General features: G+C 45.5%; 1 protein-coding gene and 1 non-coding gene across 2 annotated transcripts in view; both read right to left on the reverse strand.

Annotated features, from left to right (window-relative positions):
• XYLT1 (xylosyltransferase 1) overlaps nt 1-17,006 on the reverse strand; it is a 192,437-nt gene that overhangs the window by 157,261 nt on the left and 18,170 nt on the right. The window lies entirely within an intron of this gene.
• TRNAQ-UUG (transfer RNA glutamine (anticodon UUG)) lies at nt 8,166-8,237 on the reverse strand. The gene has a single exon. It is a non-coding gene; the product is annotated as a tRNA-Gln (tRNA).

Here is a 17,006-nt window from a genome sequence, read left to right on the forward strand (position 1 = left end):
CAGACAAAAGCTGCTATTAATGCATCTGGGGCTGGAGGGGGGAAATCCTTGAATGTAAAGTTTCAATTGACTGCACACTGATGAAGTGGAGTAAATAGTAAGAAAGAGCTGCCCACAGTAAAGGAGCTTGTGAAAGGGAACGCCACAGCTTGATAATATCACGAGCACCCTAGGAATCTGGAGAATGAGACAGGAGGAACCGTGGGGAAACTGAAGTTAGAAACTGCACACTGCACGGTTCATTTTCCTGGTAATTCCTTTTATTCATTGCTATAATCAACTTGACATGCAAAGCTGTTCCAAATTTACTGACAGCTTTTCAGCTGACATCTAGTTCTCAAGGTATTTTTTTTTTTTTTAAACTTAAATAACTAATTATTCATCGCCTTAAACCAGGATATATAACAATGTCAGGAAATCATCTGTTGAAGTTATATCAAAAAGCCTTTTGGGATTAGTTCCTCTCTTTTGTATGCTGCAGAAAACACTCACTTGTAAACAATTAAATCATCATTTGAAATCTGTGTTTTTAGCATCTCTGAATGCAGCCTGAAAATCTGTATGAACAAATATGTTATCACTGCATCCAGGATCCATTCGGAAAGGTTTTCCTCCGTATCACATTATTTGAGGGAGGCTGAAGGCTGACTTTATGGGCTAATGCAGGCTCTCTGTAAATCCCGTAACAGCACATCTCTCTAACTAAGATAGCTGCTTAAGTAAATCAAAGCTACAATATTCTCAGGACGTGCTGAGAGCAGACACTTGCCATGAGGATATCAACATATTTTGACAAAGACACTGAGGCACATCACCTCCAAGTAACAGAGCCACGCCTGCTACAAAAATGGTATTTCATGTAGCCCTAAAGGCTCATCCTTTGGCCTGAAACTACCATAACCAAACTTCATAGCACCCTGCTTTAAGATGCAAAGCCCTCACGACAACACATCCGTGCAACAAGAGACAGCCAGATACCACGGGGGCAGAAGCATTTCAAAGGCTTCAGATTCCTATTTGAAACTGAACCTACTGCTCTCCTACTGACTTGGCCTGCCTTTTTAAGGCTTGCATTCTTGTGGAATAATACAAACACAATGAGAGCCGAGCATCCCGCATGAAAAAGCTCCTTTGTAAGCCTGTCTTGGGCTGAGCACTGCAGTGTAAGTGACTGGGTCTGGAGAGTGCTCGTTTGGGCATACAATTATAATCGTGCAGCATGCCACTCAGTTTCCATAATTACCTCTCAAAGTAAACTGTAGTACTATCCCTCCACTGCCCACATTTAGGAAGCGTGCTCGTGCAGATACATAACTTTAGAAACGCATCGGTCACCCAAGGCTTTTGTTGTAGAGTTATACCTACAGTCAAGGATCTGAGTCTTTACACTATTTCTCAATGCTGCGCAGATTTTTCATTGGGAGATGAAAGGCCAATTTGCTGTTACCACTTCACCATTAATGACACCGTTTTATGGCTTTAGTAGTTTGATAAACCTTTTGGCTACAGCATCTAATCACTGCAGGCGTTTCCTTTCTGTGATATAATTGCTTACCCAGTTAGGAGGGGGAAAAAGAAAAGAAAGCACATTCCACCTTCTTCCTTGTGCAACGAGAGGCAAGCAGCTCCCTGCGAAACTACAACTTCCTTTTCGGTTGTGGAAGAAAACGCTCAGCATTCATAACACCTAAGCCGCGGGGACGCAGCCGGCACGTCATTGTTTCAGAGAGGAACTCCTTCACGGGCAAGAAATCCGCTCAGATGCTATCGCCGAACACAAAATCCCACAGCCCAGACTGCTGGGGCACGGGGCATGCCCTTGGGGTGCAGGATCGGCCCCGAGCCCCCCCCGCCAGCAGCCGGTGCTGTTCCCCGGGGCAGTGACACACAGAGGTGACAGGACGGCAACGACCACTTGCAGAGTGTCCAGAGCGGTTCACGGCCACGGGGAAAGCACAGCTGAAGTACAGGTGGGATGGATAAGGCACTGCATCCCGAACCAACGCAGGACAGCTCTGCAGCCTTGTATTCCACCAACTCTAGACCAAGCACTGCTTTTAGCAAGGGAAGAGGCTAATACTCATGCCTTTCTGACATGCCAACGGGGGCAAAGATCGCTAGGTAGCCCATGCTACCTAGGCTGCCACCCGTATGGATAAAGCACAAAGGAAAAAGAAGTAGAATTCATATATTTTATGGGCATCTCCTGGAAGCAGGGAACCATCACTTAAGGCTATCAAAGATTTGTCCTGATGCTCATCTGTATTTGAGCCCCCCCCCCCCCTTTCAGGGCCAAACTTCAGTTTCAGTGGGGTTATTTCTATAGATTTATTTTTGCATTTGAGAGGCTGGGAACTAGCAGAAGGTGAGGACTAAAGGGGTCATGTGAGTTATGACCGCTGCGTCCTTTCCGAAGGGCTGCTCTACACCCATATGCATACTGCACAAGTTATCCTTAGCTATCACATGCTAGATTTTCACTGCTCAAGCCACACATAATTGCCATGAGAGGCTCACTGAGAAAAACAAGTTGAGTTGGTTTTTACTATACTAGGATCCATGAATTGCCTTTAAAATACAACTGAAGCTAACTGCCAGGAATCTCAACACAAGCCTGATGTCTTCCTGGCAGCCCGGACCAGGGGAAAATAAAGTAGCACCATTTTTTTGATTTTTTAATTTTTAAATACATCAGAGTGGCATGCACTTCAGTTTCTGATACGATGTATTCAAGTAAACCAACATGGAAACTGTAAACTAGTGGGATGTTGCAGGCAGGCTCTCATCCAAGCATATGGAAAAGCTTCCCACTTGCTGGAATAAAACCAGCACTTTTGGAGATCTTTGCAGACTTACTATACTAGTAAAAAAAAAAAGCTACACACGCAGAATCTCTTTTTTTTTTTTTTTTTTTTTTTTAAGATTCCATCACTGATCTAAAGCATAAACACACTGCTGCTCTGTCAGGGGCAGATCATTTTCTGAGCATTACATTGCTAATGGCATTAACAATCAAGAAGCAAGTGTTCAGGAAAAAAAATAGCAAAGGAAGGTGTTTCTCATTCTAAATATTCTGTAGCCGACAGGTGACTGCCAAGCTGTAGATAGGAAATTCAGTTTTATCTAGGAGGAAACACACCAACTCAGTCTGTTGGGAGCTTCTGCAACTCCTTTAAGTAAAGGCAACATATATCAAACTCCTCCCAAACCATCTGACAGGGTTCCTGTATGTGAAAAATAATGTAATTTTTCAACCAGTTATCTCACACAGTAATTATATTTTCACAGAGATAACAATTCATTTTCTCCTACTGAATGACTTGAAATGCAAAACTTCCACAGCAAAACCTGTCAAACAAATCAATGATCTTCAGGATTTTCTTAGATGGTGGCTTTTTTTCTTTTGAATAGACTATTAATACACATTTCTTTTTAAGAAAATAATGTATTCTTACTACTTTGGTCAAAAAAGTTGAAAAATTTTAGTATAAGTCTTTAGTATAAGTACTTCCACAAGAGCTAGATGTTGCTCTACAGGATGCCAGATCGCCCAAGAGTTTGAACAGCTGAGTTGGGTGCGTGTTTGACTTGGACAAAAAACGAGCAGATCATCAGGTCTGAATTTCAGCACAGAAGTCATTGGCTGCTTCAGACAGATGTCTTTGAAGGCAACAGAATGCAGACTTCGAGTTCGTTCATTTCTTAATGGCAAGGAGAAAGCCTGCCCTGGGCAACAGATATGAGCTCATTTCCAAAAACAGGGCTCTCTCAGGAAGCAAGTACGGTGGTACTGAGCCCAGCAGAGCTGCAATTAATGCTCAGCTCTGTTTCAATGGGCTGAAGGTTGACAAAGCCCGTGATCTTCCTCAATCTGTGGCAAGCAGGCCCTTTATATAGTTACTCGTGGGCCTTATCCTCCAGTTGAGCTAAAAAAAAGACAACTCATTCCGAAACAAGGAAGCAGGCAAATGAGCCTCTGAGCTTCTGATTGCTAGCTGAGGGAAAGTAATATATAAAACCCCAAAAAGGAGGGGTTACACCGTTAAAATGAGATGGCTGTGAGTACTGTAATTAAGAGCTAAAACTCGCAGGCAGGCCTCAGGAGGACAGCAGCAGAGCTCTGGCTCATATTAAACACAGAAAAGTGCAGAAGGGAAGCCCCTCTTCCGACACTCTTCTCCCAAAGCATGTGCACCTGCATTTTCCCAGCAAAACCAGCTGCAGGACTACACATAAACACAAAATTAAAGCACAGGCTTACGCGCTGGCTTGGGTTTACCCAGAAATCTTTGAGTTCTGAGAAAATATAATGGAAAAAAGTCTCCTCAATAACCTTAGCTAACCTTCTTGCGCCACCTGAAGAGTCACCGAGTCGCCCCCGCTGCCCAGCCAGCACCCAGATGTGGCAGCAGCTTACGAGAGGGAAAGTCCTGCTCTCACCGTTCATTCACCCTAGCAGGCACATCGGTTGTGAAAGAGGCAGGCTGCAGAGAAAGGTATGCAGGAACTGTTCTAGCATGGAAACGGGTCAAAAGAAAGTGTGAATTCACGTCTCTGGAGTCAAAAAAAAAATGGGAAAAAACCCTCCCACATGATCCTGGGAATTTTCTGCTAGGAAGTGGAAGTACGGCCCACTTAGTTTACAGGCGGGGATGTACATATGTAAAACACAACCTATAGAGGAGTCAAACTGAGTCACTGAACACAACAAAATCATTCAAGCAGAGTGCTGGATGCTGTAGTTTATGGACTCCATATTGTAGTTTGTAACAGTGATTTATCAAGTATTTTGGTCTAAGCTAGTATGTGCACACGTAGTTCTACTCAGACAACAGCACTGCTCCATTTTACCGTGGTTTTAACGTGTATGGTTCTCTGAGCTGCTGCTACAAAATAGCAAGTACCTCTATCCTCCAATATCTATGCTTTTTCTAAAGCAGACAGTGCAGATCTAAGATCTGCTGAATTAATGATCTCCATTAATCCTGGGTACAATTCTAGCAAGTAACACCTGACACTAATTTGATCACTGGCTCCCATCTGAGCTGATAATAGAAGTTATTAGAGAACTTGGAAAGTTTCACTCACCCTTTACAGCACCAATCTGCACATAACTGGCCAGGACAAGAAAACATTACTGATGAGGAAAAAAATACCATTAAGTACGTTTTGAAAGCTGTAATTGATGAGTATTTCACTGAGATGTGCTTCAGCAAGAGCGGGAGAGACAGGCACTACAGAAGAAAGGAAGCATTATTCTTGCTGAGCACTCGAACACCGCCGTGCAGCAGCACTGCCTAACAGCAGCAAGGCGCCTGGGGAGAAGTTCCCATCCTTGGCTCCATCCGCACCCAGGGTATGGCGATCTTCATCTCAGAGAATCACTCTGTAGTCACCGAGTATTTGAGGCCTTCCCACCTGTTCTACCTGGCAGATCTTGATGCTTTCCTAACCAAGACTCTCACAAAACTTCCCACCGACTGGCTTTTAATTCCTATCCTTTGTTACAACAGCAGCAGAAACCCTTCTTTGAGCTCACCAGGACAGTGCCCTTTGCATCTTCCAAAAACTCTAAGGCAGATAAGAAAAACTTAAGCTTGATTTCCGATGAAGAAAATAAAAATCCAATTTTTAAACAGAAAGCTCTATATGCAATAAACCATGAGTTAATCCTTTGGTCAGGAGCCAAAAAGGGTATTTTGTAAAATGATTAACACTTTTTAATTGCCTTTAACTACTCGGCAGCTTTGCCTTTCAGCTTTTAACTTCTCCAAAAATCCACTTTTTTATGGCTTGGAATACAGGAGAAATTAGCATCCTCTTTCTTTTTCTATGTACATTTTGGCCATAAAATCAGACTGTCACTGAACAGGGAGATTATTCTATCATTTTACAGCAATCTATTACAGACAGACTCCTTCCAGTTTAAGACAGAATATGCCAGCTGATGGTGTCTTAAGAAAAAAAATATTCAGGCAATGAATAAGCTCTAACAGCAACACTACTCGTTACTGCACAGGTCTTGAAGGGAAGGCAACAAGTGATTTCCTCCTGCACAATCCGTCCTTGTTAGCAGCAAGGCAGAGGTCTCCAAATGCAAATGCGCTCTGTGCCGGCATCCTATAACGTTTGGCACCACAACTTGAACTTTGTTATTTCCCCGAGGAGCAACAATTTTCTTTGTGCAACAGCAGGGCAGTGTGTCTTTCCAAACCTACCTGGCAGCCAAGTTTTACACTTAGGTGAAAGAGCCCATTAAGCACACTGCCACGCGCTGCAGACGGGCTCCGCAGCTTCTCCAGGAGGCAGGAGACAGAGAGGGCTCCTTGTCAGGCTGGGAGAGCCCTGTGACACGTTAGCACTCAGGAGTATTAAAAAGGTGCGTCGGCTGAATTACATGAATAATGATTATAAGGATTTAAATGAAGTAGTTATGAAACCTATGTGGCCTCGCTCTTTTTCTTGGACAAAAAATTGACTTTAGTGAAACCCATGCAGTAACAGCCAATTGCAAAGCAGGCCAGGACCAACTTTGGAAGTCAGGAGGTATATGGAGACCCTGCCTCCAGCTGCTCACAGTGTAGTAGAGACAGAGGAGCTACACCTGAGACAGCAGCTTAAGAGCCAGCACATGTTCTCACCACATCTACACACTATTTGCTCTGTATTTCTTCCAAAACACTAGCCAAAACTCTCATCCTCTGGCTGTTTCATAAAACAACTTAGGTGTCTGCTTTTCAATTTTTAGGAGGCCATGGACAGCTCTACTGTAACTGTAAGATGCTCCATGGTGCTTTCTAAATACTTTTTAATTGTCTCAAGACACAAACAGCCAGATCTGCCCAAGTTCACAATATGAAATAAATGCATAGTCAACGTATGACACTCCTAAAATTTTGACAGCCTCAGCCAGTGCTATGATTTCATCCAGATAAGACTGATTGCAGCAAATACACTTGATGTGGCTTTTTGGTTTAGCTTATTTACTCTGCTAGTCACTTACAAAACTGCTCCTTTCCACTGCCAGCAAATAATATGGTTCCATCACAAAATGCCCTGCCTATATACCAAGCAAAGAACAAAATTGATAAATGCAAATATTTAGCTATGAGTTTCAAGACCTCCTGCAATAAGCACTCTCTTTGCAGAAAGTTCAGTAGCAGCACCCTTTAATTCCTAGGTATACCAACCATACGTCTTTGCTCGTGCTGCAAACCGAACAAAGCTCCCCCACCTAGATAACACCGTACTGACCGGACACCACTTCTGCAAGCAACGAGGAAAAAAGTTGAAGTGGGCAACGCATCACTGTGCTGCTTCCTCCTCTGTGCACAGGAACCCAGCTGCACGTCCTGATGTTGGATGTTACATTCTTCCAGACAGCCAGGAAGTTAAAACGTACTTCCAACATACGGCTGCAGATGAGCCTAGAAAAAGGGCCATCTTGGAACAAAAGTTCACGGCAGCGCCGAGCAGCTCTTTGTATCACCCACAGCTCAACTCCCACAGGGACCGAGGGCAAACCCAACGCCAGCAGCAGACCTGAGTCATCCCATCCTCCTCGGTCTGGTGGTTAGAACATTTAATCAGATGCACAGGAGCAAACAATGATATTTGTCATGCTACATAAACTGCAAGTTTTTTTTTTTTAGCTGCTGGGTGTGAATATCGGAAAGAGCTGAAGTTCAAAACAGGCCAGCACGGAGTTTTCTGAAAGTAAGAACTGGTAAAGGGTCTGCAGGTGGAAAGAAGCACAGCCCTTCTGCAGCTCAATATGCAGCACAAAAGCTTTTTAGTGTGCCCCGTACAGAAATAGCAGGGTATGCTGATTACCCACAAGCTATCAATTACCACTGCATGTTCACCTCCTCCCAACGGCACCCAGCAGCTTGAAGCTGCCTGTCCCATTTGTCGTGGCATTCCTACCCACAAAGTCAGCTCACGGTCGTAGCGATGTTCCCAAAAACCTTTCATACACTGCTCCCAGAATCACAGAATCATCTAGGTTGGAAGAGACCTCCAAGATCATCTAGTCCAACCTCTGACCTAACACTAACAAGTCCTCCACTAAACCATAATCACTAAGCTCTAAATCTAAACGTCTTTTAAAGACCTCCATGGATGGTGACTGAACCACTTTCCTGGGCAAAGAGAAACATCCCCACAGGTTCTGCTGAGACTTGAACTCAGATCACTGGATTCAAAGTCCAGAGTGCTGCCCATTACACCACAGAACCAACTCTGTGGCCAAGAGTAATTTTGATCCTGTAGCTCACAAGACTGTAACCACTGCTTGTCATTTACTACTGCGTAGCCAGGCAAGGATAAGCAATTTAATTAATAAGTGAAGGCACCCCACACAGAGCACTTCGCAGGAAAGGGCTTGTTCTGGATTTTTGCAGGGTGCTCATCAATATTTCTGCCTCATGTACCCTTTTGTGTCCGGGAGGTAACACCACTGTCTGCAGAGCTCTATTTGTGCTCACTATGCAAACCGCGGCCAGTTGTGATTTGAATAAAATGAGATCCTCTTGCACTAACCCATGACCTCAGCCATTCAGTCATACTTCCACTTTCAGTCCTGGGCTGTTTATTTTAAAAAAAAAAAGGGGGGGGGGGTGGGATTAAAGCATTAGCATTTAGGTGATGGAGAAGTGAGGAACGGAGCTGTTCCTACAGGAGGAGCCTGCTCCCCTTGCAGCTGTATGCAGCACTCCCATGTCAGGAGCTTGCCGCCCGAGCCGCTGGGCAGATCGGAGCAAGGCAGGGACCCACGGCTCGGCCAGGCAGCACATGAAAGGCAGCTGGGTTTCGGTGAAGACGAACGGGGCGTGCACGCACACTGAATCAGGCTTTGACAGCATCCTGGCTAACCCGCAGCCACACCCCTGCATCGCCACGTTAGCAGGCAGCCACCAGCTCTAGCACAGCTGTCCTTCCCCTGGGGAATAATTGAGAAGTCGTTTTTTTAAAGCCGCTGAACCCTCCCACCACGGCTGAAGGCAACATCAGCTGAGATGGAGAGATGTGCGTCTCCTCCGACAAAAGCCGAGCACGGCCGCAGACAAGCGAGAGCAGGCTCAGGAAGCAGAGAGGTCTCGATTCCTCCCCCCAGCCCCACACCTCGCGGTACCTTGCTGCAGCAGCTTCCCCATCAGACGCGGGGACACGCTCGTGCATGTTCACAAGGCACCACACGTGTACGGGGGTCAAAGGAAAGCAGGAGCCCACAGCACTTATTGCACGCTTTGATGCAATGAAGCAAAGAAAAGGGTTATTGCTCTCACAGTCTCCAAAGTGTTTGCTGTTGCTACTGCTGATGTTACTGTGGCAGAGCCGCACGCTCCTGACAGAGCAAATGATCAAATCAAGATCTGTTATTTTACCAGATTTCCAGCATTAATATGAAACAGCTTACTCTAACCTAATCCAATCTAAACCAATTTGATAGAGAAAAACCAGAGACACTTCAAAAGCACAGAGCAACGCGACCGTGGCGGGACAGAGGCGGCACATCGCTCACCTGAGCCCCTTCCTCCCCAGGGTCAAGGCCTTACCACAGGAGCAGGTGGGACAGCACTTCAAAAAAGCTTGCAACCCTGTTTCTTCCCCTCAAGTTGCAAGCTGCAGAATGAAACAGAGCAACTGAAACGATAAATCCTTCTTTTGTGGTAGTCTCAGAAGTCTGCACGTAGCTTCTGTCTTGAAGTCGTGTGATCTAGCTCTACCCTACAGGAACAACACCTGAAGCCAATATCAAAACAACGCCACATTGGCCTATTATGGCCTATCTGCTACGTTAGCATCAAAAAATTGACTTAATGCCCACCTGCAGCTGGGTGGAAGTTTCCCTTTATTAACTGGCTGTCAGCCACCTGTGCCCTCCACCTCAGTGAGCCACGTGCTATCGAAGCAGCACAGCAGAAACAAACTACACTGCGTCACTGCTGCTTGTCTGGTGCCTGTCAGCCCCATCGCCCTGTAACTGCTACACTCCAGAGGTAACTGTGCTTGGAAAACCCCAGACATGGCTGCAGCTTCAATGACACTTCACAAAGTGTGCCCTCTGAGCAGGCCACCACAACGCAGCTGTGGCTGCCCATGTTCAGACCCAAGCACGTGCTATAGGATGCTACAATGCTTAGAGACACTTAGCCAAAACCTAAAGCAAGAACGTTAGGTGTTGATCCTAGATCCCAGGCATTACAGCATTTCTGAGTTGATGTGATACAACAGAATTTTAGCTGGGACCTACCAAAAAAGTGCTGAGTGCCCTCTGGATGGTGCCAGAGATCTGAATTCTTCACTGAAATTTCTGACAACCATGGCTAGTCAAACCCCGTAATAATAATTGGGTTCTACGCACGTACCCCCCAAATCCCAATGCTCAGCTTCAGAGCAGTCTTTGCTTTAAATCCCATGACTGCCAAGCTTAGCATCATATTTCAACCAAAAACTACCCACTTTTCTACAGAGAGAAAAAGAATATACAATTAGCTTTCCATATATGCTGTTGGTTCATCCTTGTCAATAAACACAGTAGAGATGCTCCCAATGGTGCCTATGCAACCATCAACCCATCTCCTTCCAGAAGGCTGAGAACTGAAACAAGCTCTGTTGTGTCAACAGAGGACATGCCATCACAACGAGCGGATACGTACACTAGGCCTCATCATCAGCTAATGCAAATGATTTTCAGCGCCGTACAAACCACGCAGATGATCTGAGCAATTATTTATGCAAAGCTGCAGTGCTGCCGAGCGCACACCGAGGATGATGTGCTGAGCAGGCTTCAGCCACGACGGGAATTTAAAACAGACATCAACCATCAGCAAAACCCAGCGCCACGCAGCAGCCCCTCACGTTCACAGAAGCAGCAGACAGATTTATGCAGCACGCCGTGGCTGTATACAACGCTGCTCTCATTGCAGCACACATCTGTACAACAATAAAAAGCGCTCTTAAAGCACTGTAGCCTAGTACAATGACATATGTTAAATATAGCCACAAGTGAGCTGGGAGCAGAAATCCATGAATAACTGTATTGATTGCAGTAAAGAAAACCTGAGCATGTTTGGAGTGGAGACATTTCCTGCTGAAATTCTTTCCATTTGGTAAAAACACAGACATTGTCTTACACCTTTCCACACAACAAAACAATAAAACAAAATGCCAGATGGTCCTGTTAGGGCTGAACCATGGATCTGCTCAACCCCTGTTTGCAGAGCTGGAGAGAAACCTGTTCGTCCAGCACAGAGCAAGTCTGAGGCTCTGGCGTTTGCCTGAATTCTGAGTAAGGACCAGGAGTTGAAAAATCTTACATTTAACTCTACATGGAGTTTCTAGACAAACTTTCTTAAATGTTTTCTATGCCTTATTATTTTTAGGACATGACGAGTCCGCCTGTATCGAACCAATGCACCCATTATTATGGCTATCACTAGGCACAGTAATGGGGCTATGTCGTAACCAACGGGATAAAATAAAAGATGAAAGCAGACCTGGCAGGTGACAGTGAAGCAGTGCTCTTCTGGTCCTGTCATTTGAATCCTACGCTGAGTTTTCACCCATTGACGTACGCCAGGTGTGCTGCTCACAGCGAAGCAGAGCTTTCTGGTGTCACCTGCTGCATTTCAGACTTTGTGCACCAAGCGCCTGCCCTACCTGCAAAACTCCTTCCGAGAGATGCTGGTTGAGACAGAGCAGGGATGGTTAACTTCATCGCCTCTGAAAATATACAGGCAGTTACTTTATGCAAGAACAGCTAGTTTCAAAAATCCACTCTATTTGCCAACGACAGTTAGGAAACTTCCCCTCAAAAACACTATGCCTCGAGGAAGGGACACAGGGCTTTTGGAGGCCAGCCTTCCCAAAGCGACAGCAACCTGCCCAACCCAGCACACCTCAATGCCCCTAAGCCTGAGCCCAGTGCCAGTCCAGGCTCCCCCCAGGGAAGCACTGACAAGCGTGCCTGTAATGATTTGCAGCCGCCAGGCAAGGTAGAGAGAAAACAGGAACCAGCAGAGCTGCGAGGCTGGTGCAGGAACCCGCAGCAGGAAACACGACCGTGGCCAGAGCATGGCATGTGCTGGAAGGATCCTCCAAACTCGGACTTTTCAGGGTGACGGAACTCGGATGTTCCCTTCAAGGGAATCTGTGCAACATTCCCAACCCCTTCACGCACGGCTTTCAGCCACGCGTGAATCACAACTGCACGAGAACATCACCCTTCGCTCCCCAGGCAGGTGAAACCACAGCAATCCAGCACAGGCTCCCGTGCAGCTGACAAGGCTCCTGTTCTGTCCTTCACTCACATGTAAGCGCTCACCCTATGACCCAAGCAGCAGCACGGAGGGCTCCCGTCCAGGTAAGCCATCTCGCAGGTATTTCCAACCAACGCAGTCAGGAGTGGGAGTAGGGCATCCGAATTTGGGGCTCTGGGCCATCACTTTACACACAAGCCTGTTGTAACTAAGAAATCAATGCTGGCACAGTGACAGCCCATAACAACTGATCACTCTAATGCAGAAACTGCTCACAGCATCCAAGTACCTGTGCAGAGGAGCAGGAGCGACACATGACCTGGTTACCTTGGACGAGTCAGGCAAAACTTCCAAGATGCTCCATGAATGCAAAGATACAGATGGCAGAGGCTAAGCGTGCGCTTACCAAAAGCGAAGTCGGTTTACTTTTTCCCCCATCCTAGAACACTTTGGCAGACAAAAGCATTTTTTTGTAAGGCACCTGCCCTCATCAGGGTGGTGCAGGGGGATGCCAGTGGGTGATGGCACCACGAGGGGCCCACATGCCCCCACAACCAGGTTATAATGCGGCAGACTGCGCAGTGCCGGGGGCTTTCGGGGATGCTCTGAACGAGCCAGTATTTATCACTGATTTTACAAGGTGACTGAGGTGCCGCATTCGAAGTCTTGCTCAGCCAGCTTTTTGCCTGTGCTGGTCAACCCACTGCAGTGGTAGCCCCTAAAGAAGGCAATGTTGCACGTCTCCATCCTGAGACACGCATCTGATAAAGTCCTGACATAAAGCCTACCAGAAGTTTTTCCTTGACAGAGTCCTTGCCAGGCCTCTCGTCATCCGGAGAAACAAACCAGGCATTTTTGTTTGGAAACGCTCCTTCCTTTCTCTCCTGAAGGTTCTGAAGTCACGCACACACTTAGTTATTCCATGCAAGCGTGTGACCCTTTGCACTTGGGTGTTGAAGGAAAGATTTATCCTTGATGTAAAATCAATCACATTAACAGGGTGACTTTCCGAACTCCTGCAGGTTCACTCCAGAGACAGCACTAATTCTTTTTGTAACTTTGAAAGAGTTCGACAGAGCATCTGCGTGGGGCTTTGTCTGAAGGCATTAATTGTTTGTGAGATCCCGATCTGAGAATTTTATGTAGCTACACTGAACAGAAAAACAATGCTTCCAACCAATTTTTCTTGGAATTACCGTTCAAAACCACAGCTTTTCTTAGAGATTGGTGTTGTAGCAACTGATGCAGAGCTCCTAAACTTTCCCTCTTCCGAACTAAGACAACTTCAGGCAAATCAAAACTTACAAGATACTTAAAACAAAATGATAAACAGTAGAGGAAGAGTTTGACAAGCTAATGAATAATCAGAAAGCCAAAGGAAGAACATCTTAGCATGAAAATATCACATTGAAGTTCCTTTATTTTCTCGCAGTGTAACAGCCTTATGAGACAACTCCATTTTTACTCTTTTACCATCACTGAAGCCCAAGGGCCGATGTAACTACCATCGCTACACAGCGCAATGCTGCGTGCTTTGTAACACACCTGCGTGCTTCCGACAGCAGTGTACAGCACCACGTACCAGTGATGTCTGTACATCAGCCTGCTTGCAGACAGGAAGGCCTAGGGGAATCAAAATTCCCAGTAAAGCTAAGAAACAGTGCGTTGTAGAATTGTTCTATAAAATACGATGTGATAGAGCTCTGAAGAGAATCTGATAGAAGTCTGCAACGGTAAAATACACAAAGCACAACTTCAGGAGACAACAGTGAGGTTTTCAGAAAGTCTTGCAGAAAGTTGCAAAAAAAAGTTTCAACAAAGAGAAAGCAGTTTGCCTCTGATTATAGCTTCATAAACGTCCTTGGACCAATTATGTATGTTAAACTAGAAAAGCAGGAGCTTGGGAGACACGTTACTTTGACAATTTAAACACAGGGAAAAAAGCTAAAGAAAACGCTTTATATTTGCGGAAAGCTCCAGCTTAGCAGTTCTTCTGCAACACACCTGAGTTTCCTGAAATTGAACAGAAACTTATGCACAAACCTGCCTTCGAACCCAAGGCACATCCACACTTGTGTTTTGGTTTGTTTATTTTGGTTTATATAAACACGGACCCATCATTACATGCAACACAACAGCCCCTGACTGCCTCCGCTGCGAGTGGGGCCTCCCTGTGCTGAACAGAGAAGCAGCATTCCTGCTTCAGAGAAAACTAACAAGATCCACAGAGACAAAAGACTGACTGCAGAAGGCAGCAGAGGCACAGAGGCCAGCCGAGACCACAAAAAAGGTCAAGATGAGTAAAACTTAGGACTCCTGTCCCCCAGTGTCCTGCACTCCCCTGCAGAGTCAGGAGGTTTCCCAGCACAGTCTGGTTCTTCCTCCCTCTCCCACCAACAAAACTAGCATGCTCTGAACTCGATACATACGGGATAAGACACGGAGAAAAACTACTTGCACTGTGCAGGGCTAAAGTCATCTACACATAGTCTTCCTCACAAGGATTAAGTGCACGGTTTGCTTCTCTGCAAGGAAACAGCAGGAAGATCACTCTGTGGGGAACTGCACCAGGGTAAAGGCACTGCAGCAGTGCTGGAACACTTCACTCGAGGGCCTGAACGGCAGCTCCTAACTTGAATTTGAAACTACTGCTAGAGCACCAAAACTTAAGGTAAATATTATTGATACCTTATAAATTAAAAGATAATTCAGGCTATGAATTAATTTGAAATTATAAAACTAGGGTCTTCACACAGTATTAATTCCTCCATCTTTGGCGTATCTGTTCTACTTATCGCAAGTACTAATCGATTCAGCACACAGTCTTACTCTGAGATGCAACATTTTAAATGATTTAGAAACCCATAAAACACGCTACCAGCTGTAAGCTGGCAGCAAGAACTATTAAAGCAGTGAATATATAATGTGTCCACTGGTAGTTTCTGAAAAACTGCCAGACAACAAAGATAAACTAACAAGAACTGCACCTCAGTGGCTGTGTCACCTTGTATTCCTCCAAGTTTACTACAGGACCTAATTTGGGCTTACGATGATGCACTCAGCCAACTGCAAGCACATCTTACTTTCTAAGATAAGGCTCTGAGGGCCAGCCTGGTATCTTATGACTTGCTATCATATTTGCACTTGCTTTTTTCAAGCAAGAAAGACACCAAGAGGCAACCAGAAAGGTAAACACACAAACAGTGAACCTTGCCGGTGTGCACCAGTTCCTGTGTGGTTTTAACTGGCATCTCACCCCTACATCCGAGGTGGTACTTCTGATCAGCTGTTACCACAACTGAGCTTCTCAGCTTCTACCAAACACCACGTATCCAGGACTGTAGCATGTTCCTAGCGCTCCTTAAAGAGTACACCTGAGCTCTCCTCCAGGATGACATGCCCTGCCTGGTACTGAGAAGCAGCTCAAACACAGAGGGGAAATTGCCTCCTGAAATCTTTCAGCTTCCTGTAATAAAAGCGGGGAAATAAGCAAGTAAGCCAAGAAAGGAAGACCAGTTCTTTCTTTTATGAAGGCTTTTTAAAATACAGATCTAAGTGATCTCAGCGATGCACAGAACTGCTGGCCTTCATTACAAGAACAGCTCTTGAGGAAGAAAGGAACAGCTCCACTTCGCTTCAAAGCAGAGGTTAGGGGAGGCTCTTGCTTGTTTTGAATCCCTGTGTCAGAACATCTACTGATTTTTTAGGAACATCATAAATAAAAGTACCAGGCTGGCTACAACAGAGGGACCACGTCCTCAGAAGCCTAGTTGGTGCTGCACATCCCACCTGCACAACCAGGCCATGAGGCTGCTGCTTCATGCAGCACCTGGCAGCACTCGAGGACAGCCAGGACCAGACCTTCACGGACAATTCACCTGGAGCAGGCTCACGTACTCAAAAACAGAGCGGTTATTTCGAGGACCAAGGCATGTGCAGCCCCTCTCTTGGTAAGGCCACTGAATTTACTCCATGGTTTTGGACCTCAGAAAACCCTCAAAATACGTTGTGCAATAGTGGGAAAAAAATCACAAATTTCTCATCTTTCCTTAGAATCTGTCAGGCAGCGCCTACTCACAGCAGGACTCTGCTTCTCACCGCCCGACAGCGGACCTTCTCTTGGGGTCTCCTGTCAGCGGCCCCACTGGAGCTGCTCATCGCTACCCTGCACTCGAACTCCTCGCCTCTTGATCATCTATTTTGCTGATAACTTCAAGAAGATTAGCAGATTAGCAAGGCTATTTTCTTTTTGCAGAAACTCAGCTGTTCATCTTCCAAACTTACGATGACACGTACATAAACACAGGGGAGAAAAAAATACAGAAACTGGCAAGAGATGGGTAAGATCCCATTGACAACCCCAAGAGTGGAGGAGACTACAAAGAAAATATCACACTTCTATGCTGTTAAAGAGGTCACCACCATTTCTTTTAGATAAAGACAGTCTGCTTTCCAAATCTCTCTCATTGTGCTTTTCTGATCCAGCTATATAGCACTTGTGCCAAGGATGTACTTTGTCACGTTGCGAATATGAAACAAAAAAAACAGTTGGCAACTTGTGTTACAGTCACCAGAAAAAAAAAAATCACTAAATGGGAAAAAAAGCAGAAGAGTGTGTCTCATCTGGAAGAATAGGAGGATTTAAGTATGGTTATTTAAAAAACAAACAAAAGCAACACAAAGTAACTGAAGGCTTCGCACAGTTTTAACCTGAAATCAAATGTGACAAGAGCTTTTGGATGG

This window comes from Anser cygnoides, chromosome 15 (genome assembly GCF_040182565.1).
Source record: "Anser cygnoides isolate HZ-2024a breed goose chromosome 15, Taihu_goose_T2T_genome, whole genome shotgun sequence".
NCBI classification, from domain to species: Eukaryota; Metazoa; Chordata; class Aves; order Anseriformes; family Anatidae; genus Anser; species Anser cygnoides.